Raw genomic sequence first — 14,870 nt, forward strand, 5'->3', positions numbered from 1 at the left:
CATGATTTGAGATTTTAAGGCCATCGTACCATCGTGATTTGTTTTTCCGGTGTTTTGATTCCTCCTTCTTTAACCAATGTTTTGAACAGCGTTGCAGCATCCATCAGCCCTGATTTCCATCTGGCATAATGACGAACACTGCAAAGCTGTCCAAAACATTGACTAAAGAAGGAAGAAGTGAAAAACTTAATACTTTCGTTAATCATTTAAAAATTATAAGTGTTACTAACTGTATGTATTTAAAAATTCACCAACGGTGCTTAAATTCGTTAATATTTAATATTGGGTTGCTGTTCTATTTCAAAGCAATGTAACAAAAAATTCACTTTTTTTCTAAATGAACGCTAAGCAGCTACGCTCTTGACTTGCGTGTGAGAGAGAGCTAAGTTTGAAAAATTTGAAATTATTGATGTTGTTTAGTCGAAAACGATGTTTTAGTTGCTTTAGAAAATTTGGTTTTTGTATGAAGAATTTCAGGAAATTTCAGTTTGGCAGTGCATTGAACCGATTTCCTGAAAATTTTCTTACAAAAACCGAATTTTCAAAAACAATAGTTTTCGACTTCAATAATATCAATCATGTAATTTTTTAAATACTAACACTCTAATACACCCAAAAGTTATGAGCCACCACTGATAGCTAACCAAAATATACAAATATATTTTTTTGTTTATTTTAAAGAGGAATATTTAAAAAATGTATATAACAACCTAAAAATTGACTAAAAAGCTGGAGAAGGTAGAAAGAACTATTCAAACTACGAATTTACAGTTCTGTGGTTTAGGTATTTAATATTGTAATACCTCGACGAGGAAAAACATGAACATGAATAAATCTATAAAATGAATTGACCAACTAGTGGCTGAATTGAAATGCATATGTTTTCCACCCAGGCATCGTGGCTTCACTTACTCTTTTAGCTAAGTTCTTCATCATTGCAAAAGCAACATTTTCAGCTTATAATGATAATCATAGGAGTTTTTAACAATTATTGTCAGGTTATTCATAATCAGGGAAAGTTTGTCTTTCTTTTTAAAAAGTGATAAAGAAATACTAAATCATTCTCACCTTTTTTCGCTTTGTAGATTTGACGTTAAAACAACTTTGTATTTATAGTCATTCAAGATCGTTACTAAAATAATACAACATTGAAGAGTTATATAATTATTTTCCTTTCTCGTTTTTTTAATTAAAAAGTACGAGTAAGCATTATGATTAATTCATTTTAAGGCTTCAATCGAATTAAATCACTTAAACCATGAGCTTTTGATGGAAAATATTAAAAGTTTTATTTATTTACGTTCATTTTCATATTCTTTATTTAAAACGATTATTTGCGTACGTACAATTATAATTCTGCAATATCTGAACTTCTACCATCCTTCAGTGGCATACCGAGTTTTGGGTATTTTGCAGAAATATTTGCATAGATTGATATTTATGTAAGAGAAAAAAAACGTGCAGCAACCTGTATAATATGTACAAATATTTAATTGTAAGGTTGAATTTTTTCGACAATTTTCGTGCGAAAAATAAGGGCACACCACTGGGAACGGTATTCGGATATTTGAAATTTTAATACATAAACGTAGATACCTACTTGACATTATAAAGCATACCTTGTGAGAAAATTATACGTAGGAAAATAAAAATATCGCTTTTTATTTTCAAATACCCAAAGATCAAAAGAAAGATTTAAAGCTATGCCTAATTTATTTATTTTCAGGTTGGTACTTAATTTATTTCTTATGCTTGTTATCATGAAAATAATATAAAATGGTTAGTTGAATTGTATAGCATTTTAATGAAGTTATTGATATCTTTTTAACATGATTTTAATATCAAAAACAATAATAAGAACACATTTGCGATATATTATTTCAATTATTGAAAAAACGTAGATAGTTTAAAAATAATTATTCAGATCAAATTAAGATACAGCTTTCTAAAAATCCATCGGACACAACGCCAAACTTTTATTTTATTTAAAAAATGGAGATTTTACCTATGTTATAAAAAAATCATATGTTTAGTTTTTCTTATTTGTTTTTGGGGTGTTATGCCGTGTTGCGCTAACACCTTCTTTAGCCAACGTTTCGGACAACGTTAGTGTCTATCATCAGGACAGATGTGGCAGTAACACGGCACAACACCCCAAAATCAAATAACTAAAATACTTTTGGCCGTGAAAATCTTAAATCATATTATATGTGTAAGTATGTATAAAAATAATATTGAATATTGTTAATTTATTAAGAATCTCTTCAAATTATTTGAAATTCCAAATAATTTTTTAGTAACATACGAATGTATTTTCACGATGTCGGAACACATGTTCATAAAAATCCTAATATTTCCGCATTTCGTCATTGTATTATCAAGGCAAATGCAGGCGCATGAACACGTATTATATTAAGAATTAATAAAATTTATCTGGAAATGGCCTGCAATCTCGTTTTTAACCGGCTTAACAATAATTTGAAGAGATTTTTAATAAATTAGTGGTACTAATTTTTCTCCGCGTATAAAAAGCCGGCGGTAAAATTTGGTGAAAACACCGCGAAGATTAAAACGGGCGACAAATTGTCAAAAGTGGTAACTGTAATTATAATTTTTGTAATTTTAAACATTGTATTTAGTCTTTTTTTATTTATTGCTATATATAATATGAAGTTTTTTTATTTTATTACATTTGTAACCACAGCACCATGTACTATTTTATGTTAAATAAATTGCGTGTAGGACTGACCCAGCAGATTTCTGTAATTTTCCAAGTGCGCTAAAGAAGTTAAGTTTGGACGGACGAAATAGTTGTGTAGATTAATATATACTAATTTGATTGAAAAGATTTAGAGAAATGGTTTAATTTTGAAAAAAATGTGAAATATTATTTTTATTAATAGTGTTTAGGCAGTAAACGTAAAAAAACTTTAGACAACATAATTAGATAAGTAATATTAATATTAATTACATGTCTTGTTTTGGTTTGCAACGATTATCAAAGAAAGTGGCATTACGATGACAATTTTCTGATCGTATATAAGAAGGTTAGTTTTTAACTGCTGTACAAATGTCACTACTTCTGAAAACAAATATTGAACATTCCTAAAGGCTAAGTTAAAATTTCGGTCATGTTAGCCTGCCGTACCACTTGTTTTAATCCTTATACTATTTTACAGAAGATCAATAAGGGCCATCTTTTTATAATTAAAATAAAAACATTCAGAATGACAAAATTTATTTTATTATGTTTAACCAGTAGTTCTGTGAACAGTAGTTCTCGCGTTCAAAAAACTATGTATCTATTTCTCTTATTTAATAAATCATAAACTAAAATTTCCTGTGAAATCATTTAGAATTGGATGAAGTGCTTAATTACTAATCATTTATTTTCCATAATATTTTTAAAAAATCCTATCAGGAATTTTCTAAAGAATGACAATTATCACTGAAAAAAAAATTTTCTTCCGGACGATACCATAGTATTGAAAAAAAATCGATAAAAGAGCAAGTAAACACGATGATTTCAAATTTGGAAAATAAACTTTATAGAACCATTACAACGGCCACCATCTCAAACACAGAAAAAAGAACGTACAAACAAATTTAAATAATGAATAACGAACAATTGTAATTGAAATAAATAACCAACGGTCGAGTTTTTTCAGTTTCAGTGCCGGCAACTCGGGCGTTTATTTAAGGTTGGTTCTGTACAGATGTTTTTTTTTTCATTACCCTCCTCACTAGACATAGTCTGTTCTGAGGCTGGTAATGAACAATTTATATAAAAACTAAATGTTTAGTAAAAAATATTTAAACATAATAAGAAAAAATAGAAGTAAAAAAATGAGTAATATAAAAATAGAAAAATAAGTGTAGTACTATATGTGTTGAAGAATTATGTATAAAAATATGAAATGAGTATTTTGTATTATAATAAATTGTAAAATTTTGTAATTTTGTTAGAATTTGTGTGCAGTATGGTTTGTAAAATGCATTAGATGTTTAGAATATTTCTAATTCAACAATACTTCTCTACTTTCAGTCAAATATCTAAAAAAATACCATAAAAATCTGCACATTACAACTAATTATCTTATTGGGTTAAGATGTAAATAATTTTGAAACAATGCAATTTTCAAAATTTTCTTCCCTTGCTTGTTTGGTCGTCCGTCCCTGAAAATGACTCTACAGGTAAACCTTGTCTGCGTAGTCCATGTGTTGTCGTCTAAATCAGTAGCGTTCTCTACAGGGTTACGAAGATAGAAAGGGAACTCTAAACGCCTCACACACACAATTCTGTCTTAGCATACACTTGTCCCTTCCTATTCCGACTCAATGTCACGTATTGACACTTAATAAAATAATATTAAATTCAATTAAATAATTTATTACAAGAATAAAATATGATATTTTCAATAATTACAGCATTGACTGAGCGTAGCGAAATCGTGTTTTAAATCGATAATTTGACATTTAATCTGTCTGAAAATTTGTTTGTTTTGTTCCGAATCCGGTTAAATATGGTGTCCGTGTTGGGCGATACCTTTTTATCCCGCCAGAGTTCGTACGATCGTGATTCCTACTACGAGCTGTCGAATGAAAATAAACAATATTATGGTATGAAGAAATTTTTGAAAATGGCTGTTTTTGTCATTGAGATAGGTCGCCGCCATCTTTTATTGATAATAAACTAGGAAATTAACTGACAGTTTAAGAGACCTGTAATCGGACTTTTGTACTGGGCTAGTATATTTGTTACTATAGGTTAGTATCATGGATTAGTACCAAACCCTGCAAAACCCTGTGCAAAAGTCCGAAAACAGTTCTCCTTAACTGTCAGTTCATTTTCTACAGCACGGCCTGTATTAATAAAGATGGCGGTGGATAAATACATTTCCTTGCATAAATTTCTTATTTGAAAAATTAAAAATGTTCCTAATAATGATTTATAGGTTGCCGCCATCTTTTATTGATAATAATCTAGGAAATAAACTGACAGTTTAAGAGACCTGTAATCGGACTTTTGCACTGAGCTAGTATATTTAGTAGTAAAGGTTAGTATCATGAATTAGTACCAAACCCTGCAAAACCCCGTGCTAAATTCCGAAAACAAGTATCTCTAACTGTCAGTTGATTTTCTACAGCACGGCCTGTATTAATAAAGATGGCGGTGGATACATACATTTCCTTGCATAAATTCCTTATTTGAAAAATTAAAAATTGTCCTATTAATGATGTGTAATTAAGTTCGCGTGTATTTAAGTACCTCATACAAATTACACGACTTCAGAGCAAATTATGGTTTTGATTTCTTAAATAAGATAAAATTAGAAACATACTTTTTTGTACGCGAGGAATTATTAGTGTAAACATATAAAATATATTATTCCTTATTCTATATTCATATTATTCCATCTTTATTTCTCATGAAATGAATCTTTTAATCCTGGAAAGATTTACGTATGTATCCATAACAACAAAACAACAAAAAACTTTACGGTATAATACAAAATATACAAATAACTTATAAAGAGCACGTGTAAAGAAAATTATTTATGTTCTTTATTTGTTCATTTGTTTAAAAATAACATTCAAGGCCAATGAAAACTACTGTGAATTCGTAGGCTTCGTAATATAATATGTCGATTCAAATCTTTATTTAATAATCATTAAAATTGCAGTATTCGTAAGTCTATTGCTGGAATTACAGTAAATAGTTTGCCAGGCAAATTCAGTTTCACCATCTGCGGTAAAATAAACACACCTATGTAATTATTTTAAACAATAATAGTCGTCGAAGTTTGTTTCAGAGACCCAATCATTTAAACGACTAAATCAGAACGAAACGACACTCTAGTATATTCTACTAAAACAATCTTCCCAACAAGCCTTTCATTGATTTTTTTCATCATTAGATACTCATATAAGTAGAATTCTTGCCTGAACAGACTATGCAATAATTACAATAGCGTATTATCCGAGGTTGATATTTTCAGTTGCGAACTTACCAAATACAAGAGGTCCATAAAAGAATATTTCTCTGATAGTTTGTGAATAATGTTTATGTCTCTATTGTTTATATCTCTATTATGATTTGATTTATATCTACAACCTCTCTCCATGGCTATAAATGTATTGTTTTGTAAAATTTTCGTTTTATATAATCTTTTGTTTTGTATAATTTTTTTAATTCATATTCCTTTCTCACAAATTTAAATTATGCCGTCTCAGTTAAAGTCATAAGGAGGAAATCCACAATTGGTTTTATTTTACTTAATAACACTTATGTACAAACTGATAAAATGTAAACTGTCGATTTCCCAAAAAATGAATGAATAAATATAATATACATGTAAAAGTATTTTTACATATATATTTTATGAAGTAGTAAAAAACAAAGTCGCTATCCGCTCCTGTCAGTATGTGCGCTTAATTCTTCTAAACTGTGCAACGGATTTTTATAGGATTTTCACTATCATTTAAAGAATTTTTTCCGGTAGGTCTATATATTCATGCATACTTTATTTATAAAAAGTCAAGAAAAGCCGACGTTTTTTAATCAAGTTGTAAAAAATAATACAACCAAGACCTAACTAACCTAACCTAACCGAACGCTGGGAAAACCTTATGAGTTACATCAAAATAATGTACTACGGAAATGTATATCTTAAAAAGGCCTCATAACCTCAAAACTTTACCCTAAACCATTTATTAGTTTCCTAGCAACGCCAGGTACATACATCAGCTAGTTACAAATATTTTATTTTAATAATATGTATATTTTTCGATACGTTAGAACCAAAACTATTTGACATAATTAAATCTGGTTGGTATTGGTAACAATACTGTGATTTGAAAACTTTTATAGATTTGAGCGAGTTTACTAATGTTATTGACTTTTTCTGATGATCCATTGATAATTCAAGATTTTAAATTTGTTAAGATTTTTTTACTGTCTTGTTTTGTCACGTTATTACACACGATAGAGAATTCTACATGAGAACGGGTCGTTTTTAACACGTGGCAAAACTTATCAGTTGTAAACAGTAATTTTCAAAATGTGCAAAATAACACCGTATCAAAATTCTGCTTTAAGAGGTGGAGACAAGAGAGGGGGGTGGTTTTAGAAATCTCAAAAAGACAGTGACCTTCCTTATGTTCTGAAGGTCGATGGGCAAAATTTCATCAAGGTTTGTATACAAATTCAATCTACGCCACCCGCCACAGACGCTCACTCATCTAGGTGGTAACTAGATAGTGAATTCTGTCTAAACTAGTTTTAGACAGAATTCAAGATAAGATCGTTCAAAGAATGACTGTCCATTTTAAAATGGTTAAAATGAAAACTCATTATTACAATTTAGGAAAAACACTTAACCAACTATTTGCCAAAATAAATAATAAAATATTTACTATATGGATATGAATTTTACATAACGTCACAGCATTCGGGCAGGTGGTAAGTCACTAGAAGTAGTAGTACATTTCGCGTTATGAAAAAAAGGAACAGTCAGATAAATAACAAAATTCGTACTTACTTTTGAATTGCCGTTACACATTTCTTCCTCGCAAAGAAAATAGAAAAAAGCAGCATTTCTCAAATTCTTCAAAACATCAAAAACAAAAATAAAATAAAATCTCCATAGCTTTATTAAATGTTTTCTATTTCTGGTAACAAATTTTTTTTGACAAAATCGTATTTTTCAATAGCTCACCGTTATTGCATTAACCCCAAAAAAATCCATGAAAACAAAAAAAAAGAGAGAGAATAATCTGTGTAAATTTCACGACGCTAGAGCTCAAATATTTCATTATTAGATTGTTTTATTTTACAAAAAGTACCTGTTTAATTGTGTAACTATGGTAGCATAACACAAACCCGCTATAATAACCCTCTTTTAAAAAAAACGTGAACATGACACATTTAAAAATAGATTGAAATCGTAAAAGTTATTTACAAATATTATAAAATTTTGTAAATGTGAATATTACATACTCTCTTTCCGCGATTAGATATTATGTATAGTTATTAAATATGTATATTACATTACAGATATATATAATCGTCTGTTACTTTGACGAGGAGAATACTGAAAAAAAACTAATTACACACGTAAATGGCGCTTTATAATTCTAAAATTAATTTAGATATCCTATCACTGATTAATTCAAAAGTTCTTCACACCTAAGTAAAAAAACAATGTACAAAAAACGTGAGGTGTAAAATCTCCGGAATGAAAAAATGATAGTGTTTTATCTACATTTATAATCTAAAAATCTTTTCGATCATAATCCTATAAAACATGTCATAGTTGACAGAGATTTAAGTAATGGTAAAAAAACGAAATCAATTAAAAATATATTAATATTGTTTCGATAATCAACCATTTGTTATTTCACCTATTTGTAAATCTATTTGTTACGTTCCAGTTCCGGCTCAAAATTGTAACCTTGTAGGATACTACATTTTTATCCCACCAGAGTTAGCATGATCGTGGTTCTACGAGCTGTCCAATCGAAATAATGTTAAAAGATTGTTGTAAATATATGACATTTCTACGGAAATATTGTTTAATTTCTTACTTTAAAATACGTCAAATATTTTTCGTTCACAATTAAGTTTGTATGTATTTAAGTACCTAGTTACAAATTTTGAAATTTATAAAAATAAATTATAAATTTGCATTTTTTTGTACACTAGGTCTGAGGTTAACAGAACTACTATATAAAATCATCATGAATAGTTATTCTCTAATATAATATTTAATTATTAATTATTTACAAATAATAGAAACATAATATTGAAGTTTTGTCCAATTTTAAAGCGAATATTAAATTTAGGCCTACTACTTAATTTTCTATCCGTTACATCGCTAGTTTTATTTATTTTTATTTATTTTGGTTTTCACCCATTAGGGTTGATCTTGGCCATACACGATTAACATTTTTTTCTTATAAACAAATACAACAAATGACAGAATATAAATATACAGATTATTAAACATATATAAAAATAACATAAGGTAACATAAATAAACCTAACATAAACAATACAGAGCTGGTAACAGTAGGTAATTACAAAATTATAAAAATAGGAACCTGTGTACAATAATGGTGGGCATTTTTCGTTAAATAACCAAAGAGATTTTCCCAAAATTAGTAGCGTTTTTTTTAAACATAACTATGAAATTGACAAACTTACAAACAACTACAGCAAATGGAAGTATATAAATGTGATCATCAAGCACAAAGATAGACATAACATAAACGTACCATAAACACAACATAAACAAGACATAAAATAATCATGAAAAGTTGATCTTTATGTTGCTCGAATTAAAAATCTTTTGTATTTTTAATAAATGCGAAAATCAAATAAAATACGATACGCCCCTGGACTAGTGAATAGACGCCATTTTAGGCAGTTTTTCAGTTATCGTTGTCATTCAGTAGTGGGTCGCTGAAATCTTGCAAGCGTATCTGTTGCGAATTTATTATTATAACGCAACATTTCATATTTATGATCCCAGATAACTAAATACTCGTATCTAGTCCTTATCAACTTATCTTATCGGTGGTGGAGAGTTGCACATTTTGAAGAAAATTATGAATGAGCCCTGCCTAATCCTGTGTTCTTACATGGCCTTCCTCATTTGTTAAGGTACTAGCTGAAGCGCCCGGCGTTGCCCGGGCTGTATTCACTTTTTAGGGGTGGGAATAGATGATGTGGAGGTTTTTCTCATGTAGACAGTAAAAATTTCATCAATCTCGGAATAAAACTGAATAGGTATTTCCATATGAAACGAACACACAAACATTTATCTTTACATATATTAAGTCAATGGAAAGGTAGATGGTGAACTTCCTCTCATCAATTATTAATAAAATTGTAAGTTTTTTTAACATGCTGAAGTACCCGGCGTAGCCTAGGCTTTATATAGAGGTTTTTGAAGACAGATGTGATGGGTAATTTTCATGGTTATTAAGAACGTCAAGTATTCAAAATTTCGTGTTTCGTGTATTCAAAATCAAATCCGCGCCTCCGACAGACACGTTTCTTTATATAAATAAAACATATATCAATGAATGTATTTATTCACGCTGCTTTAAGCTTTTATTCTACAACTCATTTACCTATAAGCGCCACTGAGGTGATATCAGGATACTTGACAAAAATGGCGCTTTAAATTTTTTTCATTATGACTAAATTTGATAGGTACACATACACGTACAGTGTGTTTTAAAGCTTATTCATTGTTAATGGATGTATAAGCTTAAACATTGTACAATTAAAATCTCATAGTCATAAATTCATTTCTATTGTGAACTACGTCACTTTAAAATGTACCCATCCAAACCTGTCCCAAACTTTTCGATTATTGTTGGCTTTCAAATCTCAATCCGTGACGAAACATTATGTAATTATTATTTATTTTGTTTAGTGTGAGTGGAGAAAACTCTAATCTATATTTATCTATGTCTACAAATACAATTTGTCTTTCTAGGTTTAGTGGTTCGCCTTTAAAATAATCAATGTAATTGTGAAGAAAGCTTATTTTGCTGGAAAATATATTCTTGACTTTAAATATATTTTCCAGCTAAATAAGCTTTCTTCACCAAAGTTAATGTCACGATGAGGATTTCTTGTAAATAATGTCACATATGAGGATTTATTGTAAATAAATCGTACTTTTAAAAATCTGAATTATTACATTTGACATGAAATTTTGGGACCCATTTTTTCATAGATAAAATAAACATATTTACAAGTGACGAAATGACAAGCTAGAATAATATAAAGATAAGTTATTTTTTTTCAAGCAAATATAACAAATTAAAGTATACTAGGAGCTTTTATTAAGGTTTAAAATACCATAAAACCGAGAAAAATGCGGTGAGCCACTAGCAAATTCTCAGTACATTTTCTTGTCAATCCGCTAAGCTGAAATTTTCAACACAACCTAGCAACCATAAATTTAAGTCACGAGATTAGATTCTATAAATGCAATTTTTTGGTCCGATGGTTTTTTTAATTTCGTGTGCACTTTAATGTCTAATAATTATCAATGTGGATAGTACCTAATATCACTTAACTCTTCTTTATCGCACTGGAAGATTATTGCAATTTAAATTTTATTCATATAGAATCTAACATGGCTTTTTTATCTTTCTATTTGTTGGAATAATCCATCATTTTATTACTTATCGATAAATATTTTATCAGTTGGCAAGTTGCATATGCAAAAACACACATAAACACAATCTTTGGATAAAAATGGTCCTAAAATAGGCAGATAAAATCTAATATGTGGATATAATTCGTTACCACAATCTATTAATATAAAATGACTGCATTAACAACCTAAAACTATGTTTCTTATTCGATGCTTGCCTTTTTAGCTTATTTACCTAACAAGTTATGTACCTAATACGTGTTTTATTATATATTTAATCGTTGAAGTGTTGAAGATAATAACAATGAAATTATGTAAGAGATAATAACAACCAAAAATAAAAAGGTAACGGTCGTAACTGGGACTCCAACCCAGATCGTCTTGTCTTACCTGGCCTGGCGTCTCTACTAATTAGAACTATTATTACCACCTAATAATTTAATATTTTTTATCAAACAGACTTAAATGTTTTTATATATTTAAAATACATTTTTTACTTAAGTAATTTTTATTTTATTTTTATGTTGACGAATAAATTTTTATAACGAATCAAAATGTGCACTTTTTAATTCGCCCCCAGACAACACATTCGGTTTTATTCGTGAATTCGGCAACGATTGTAACAATTGTCTTTCTAGCCAGTGGCAGTTTCTTTGTCATAATGACGCTGCAGCCAGTTAAGGCGATGCACTACGTCGTGTTATATTTTAAATTGAGCCGCTATCAATAACAACCCTTACGTAGATGGCGATAAGGTTTAAATTCCCGCTTAACATCATCCGCCTGTTTTGATTTTTGTATGAAAAAAACATGGCCAAAATATTTAATTTTTTTCCGATCATTTTATAAATAACTTAATTTGCCACATTATACAATATAATCATAACCGAAGATGGGTTCGTAAGTAGGAGATTTTGAACTTTAAAGCAGTTTTCATAGGTTTTACACATTATTTTTTCTGAGCTTATAAAAAGACTTATCTAAAAAATACTCGATTGTTTCAAAGGCCAAGATGTATTCTACTCGCAGTATTTAATTAAAGCATCTGAAACATTTCTAGGCGACCAAATTTTCAAACCAAAAACACATGATTTTGCATTACTACGTATGGTATCGCCTTAACCGTTGTGCGGGTTTTAAAATAACCACAACTATGAATGAAAATAAAAAAATTTTAGCACAACGAACAAAATCAGAAAAATAAATAAAGGTATTCATAGTTTGTGCAAATTTTAATATTATTATTTCCCATGCTTTTAGCTGTGATCCAAGATACAATCTGAATTATAAAAAATTCTGGAAGAATCAAGAACTTTCCAAACCCACCAAAAATATGGCAGCCAAAAAGATTGGAAATTATTAAAGATAATGTTGGTAATTACAAAATGGTGATATTGCTACAAATAACTAAATGTAATGAGATTGAAATCGCTCAAGACTAGAGGATTTGGGTTCCAATCCCAGTTGCGACCGTTACTTTTTATTTACATGTCTCTCTCTTTCATAATTTCATCGTGAGTTTTTGACATTATCTTCAATGATTATATTACGATGAGGTTTATTAGCTTCAATTAATTAATCCCAATAAATTAAATAATAATTTAATCTTCGATAAAAAAATCGTTTAAATGTTGAAGAGATATCGCGAACATATTAACTATTCTTAAAAATTCAATCTGTTTTTAAAAGTGGCGTACACAACACAATTGTTGTAATTGTAACAGATCTCAACGCCAGCCATTTAAAAACCCCCTCATAAAATAAAATCCAGTTCACACTTACTAAAAGGAATTTGAGTCCATGATTTGTCCAATTTGATGGCCACCACATTTTTTTATACATCAATACTTGCATCCACACGAAAAAGCAGAAATCTGATTGAAGCAGCAAAAAATCTTCAACGTGTTATGAAATTTGCGAAATTCTAGAAACAAAATTTATTTTCATAATTAGCTATGGATATTTGTAAAACTTATTAAATGCCAAAAAGTTTGCTAAAACGTCAACTTGGTTGTTATATATTTCCTCTGTTTACCCAAAAAGACCTTTCTCACAACATACCAAAAGATGACATATCAAGTGAGAGAAAGCATTTTCCTCTGTTTCCTCCTGTGCGAAGTTAGTGCTTAAAATGTTGTATCTCAAGAATAAATTAAGAACAAAAATATTTTTTAACATATTTTGCCATTTTGAAAGATTTTTTTACTACTTTCATTTAAAATCATTTATTGAATATAGAAAAATGCCAAAACTGAAAGTCAATCGCACTAGTACATGATCACTAGAACATCCCAGGCCAATATATATATATATATATTATCTTCAAAACCATTGTATCGAATTTATTAATTATAGTTTTTTACAAAATTATTAATAATGCCAGTAATTAAAATATGACGACTTCGTTTATACTATGGAGATAATAGTTTTGTAATTCAATATCTTTTTAGAAAAGTTGAAATACAAAGCAAATAAGTTTAATTTAGTTCAATGACACTTTTGCATAAAACAAAGAACGCCTGTTTCAGTTATTAATTATTAATGTTTGGCCATGGAGAGGTAGTGCTCTGTTTATAGATAAGCAGAACAGCTATAAAAGCTAAGGCTATGTACATGTATATCACTGGATGCAGCATAATTATGAAAGTCCTCGACCAAGACAACTCAAAAACTGACTATTGCTAAAATGTGTAGAGTTTGTTTGTTTCTGTAATTGAAATCTAAAATATTTCATACATTCAATTACAATGGAACTCAGTTTTTTTGTAAAAATCTTCTAATTTAACATTTTTCTGTAAAGATCATCAAACGTAACAATTCTTGTGATAATCATCAAACATATCTTAGGCATCATCAAATATGTATATGTTGACATTTTTGAAAATCATCAAATATGAAATTATGTATCCTTATAACATCTATAACATTTTTACAATAAAAATAATTAAAATTAGATAATAGTTTTGCAAAGATCATCAAACTGAACATTTTTGTGTAAAGATCATCAAACAAGATAATTTCGTATGAAAATCATTAAACTTAACACAATGTTGAGGGTGTCGAAAAACATAACATTTTTTCTATAAATATTATCAAACGTTATTGTTAAAATCATTAAACTTAACAATTGTGCTATGACCGTAATCATTCTCAAAATCAGATAACATAACATCAAACGTTGGGATTATCGAACTCACTATGTTTCCGAGATTCGTCCTACCAGACAGGATTCAGTTTATTTCCCTTGTGACTAATGTATTCTGTAAATCCTCTAAAGTTCTTGCATCCCAGATCATTAACGCAAAATTCTTAGTACCAGCGCCTATTACAAAACGGCCGCGCTGTCTAAAGAAAATAAACAATAATAATCTGAGAGTTATGGGCATTCTTTTGCCGGTAACTTGTTAGAATAAAATTCTAGATTCGTATATAGTATTCTGGGTGGCGAGAGAAGACATAACACAAGATAACAATATGATATCACCACCATCTTAGTCAACTGCTATCAATTCACTACTGGACAAAGCCTCCCAAGTCCCAACGCATTTTCAGAGTTCATTTAATTTGTAGTGCCACCTAAGTTATAAGAATTTATCGTCAATAATCAAGTGCGATGTGTTATATTTTTCGGGTAAAGATTGCTCTGATGATAACCTACCTCTGATTGGAGAAAGTATCAGAAGATGGAGTGGA

General features: G+C 29.3%; 1 protein-coding gene across 12 annotated transcripts in view; it reads left to right on the forward strand.

Moving 5' to 3' along the window:
* br (broad-complex core protein) overlaps positions 1–14,870 on the forward strand; it is a 145,128-nt gene that overhangs the window by 68,346 nt on the left and 61,912 nt on the right. The window lies entirely within an intron of this gene.

This window comes from Hesperophylax consimilis, chromosome 10 (genome assembly GCF_061612785.1).
Source record: "Hesperophylax consimilis isolate HC1 chromosome 10, BYU_Hcon_1.0, whole genome shotgun sequence".
Taxonomy (NCBI): domain Eukaryota; kingdom Metazoa; phylum Arthropoda; class Insecta; order Trichoptera; family Limnephilidae; genus Hesperophylax; species Hesperophylax consimilis.